At 69.3% G+C, this 1,690-nt stretch overlaps 1 long non-coding RNA gene across 1 annotated transcript; it reads right to left on the reverse strand.

The window, feature by feature from the left end:
- Positions 1-352: 352 nt before the first annotated feature.
- LOC102765719 lies at positions 353-1,416 on the reverse strand. Its single transcript, XR_435125.2, has 3 exons — positions 1,273-1,416; positions 716-830; positions 353-480 (listed from the first exon to the last, which is right to left on the reverse strand). It is a non-coding gene; the product is annotated as an uncharacterized LOC102765719 (long non-coding RNA).
- Between the last annotated feature and the right edge of the window lie 274 nt (positions 1,417-1,690).

The following is a 1,690-nucleotide window of genomic DNA, read 5'->3' on the forward strand; positions in this document are numbered from 1 at the left end:
TCCGCCCGCGTGTGCCCCCTCCCTCCCCGGGCCTGGCCTCCTCAGGAGGGAAGCCCCCCAGCCGCGTGCCGTCGGGGCTCCGGGGGGCCAGCGCAGAGCCTGCCTGTGCGAGACACGCCCTTGCAGCCCCTCCTGGGGGCCCTCAGAGAGAGAGCCAGTCACTCCCTCACTGACTCATTCATTCATTCACTCCCTCCCTCCCTCACTAATTCATTCATGCCCTCCTTCCCTCACTCCTTCGCTCATTCACTCGTTTACTCCTTCGCTCTCCTTCACGCGCTCCAGGGCGCTCTGGTCTGGCCATGAACAAGACGAAGCACCTGCCCCACGTGGGCACCTGCGGAGGGCGCACCTGTTGTTGGCAGTGAAGTTGGGCGCCAGGGAGACGGTGCCCTCTCTCCTCCGTGGGCCCGCCGGCGTGTCCAGGGCACAGGGACTCTGGGCGGCGGGCGGTGAGGGGAGGGCCCTGGGCTGGTCGTCCTGGCGGTGAACACAGACGCCTTCAGCCGAGACGCAGCCTCACACACTGCTGACACCCAGCCCTGCCCCGCCCCCGCGGCCTCACTCACCCCCGGCCAGGGTGGCCGGAGGAAGCGCCTGCCCCTCTCCAGATGGGAAGCCGCGGTCAGGGCTGCACACCCCCACCCCCCGCAGGGGCAGCAGAACAAGGCGGGAGCCAGGCGCGCTCCCAGCCCCTCAGCCGCCCGGCTCTCACCAGGACATTCCAGGTGGCCCCCTTCTCGCTGGAGGCCCTGCTCACACTGGCCGGCCTCTGGTTCCCACCGGGGCTGCTCTCAAAGAACGTCAGGAAGTTGGGGGGCTCTGCCGGCCTGGGTCAGAGGGCAGCAAGCAGGGACAGTCAGGAACTCAGCGGGGACGGCCGGTCACCAGCAGGGACTTCTGTCCCCGAGCCTAGGGCTCAGGCGACATGTCTGGGTCCTGATCTGACGGCCGAGCCTGGAAGTGCCGAGGCTCTGCCCGTGGCCACGACCCCCCAGGAAAAGCGCCTCCAGGAAGAGGGCGGAGAAGGCAGGGCACGGCGGCCCCGAGTCCACACTCCACACGCAGGGATGACAGGTCCGGACATGACCTGCCTGCCCCCAGGACCGGCCCCGAGTGAAGGGCACCTCAGGCCCCACTGTCCGGCCAGTGCCCACACTGGCGAGGCCGGAAGAAGGGCTGACAGAGGCCGGACAGGAACAAGTGGGGGTTACCAGAGGGGGTCAGAGGTTGCCTAAGGGGTCAGAGGTTGCCTGAGGGGTCAGAGGTTACCTGAGGGGGCCGGCCCACGCCTGCTTGGCTTGAGGCTGGTGGACCTGCGTGGTGCTGCTGGACCTGCGAAGGTTGTTGATGGCCCTGGAGCTCCCAGGCCCCGTGGCCTCCTGCAACAAGGGGAAACCACCAACCTCGTGGCCGCGGGGCCGTGCACGACAGGTTTAGAGGGAGAGGTGAGGGGGGCACGGGGGTGGCAGGAGCCGCGGGGCCTCCAGCAGGCTCCCTGTGGATAGAAGGGGGAGCCCCCCCGCCACCCCCCCAGCCCGCTGCGTGCGTAAACAAACCCGTGTCGATGCAGGGAGAGAACTTGTGGCCCCGGCAGGCCTAGGGCCTGGCCTCGCCCCCTGGTCCTCCCTGCTCCCCAGGAGGCCACAGGGCTGGATGGGCAACGGGCTGGGGGGCGGGGCCCACCCGG

Source organism: Myotis davidii, unplaced genomic scaffold (assembly GCF_000327345.1).
Source record: "Myotis davidii unplaced genomic scaffold, ASM32734v1 scaffold211, whole genome shotgun sequence".
Lineage (NCBI taxonomy): Eukaryota > Metazoa > Chordata > Mammalia > Chiroptera > Vespertilionidae > Myotis > Myotis davidii.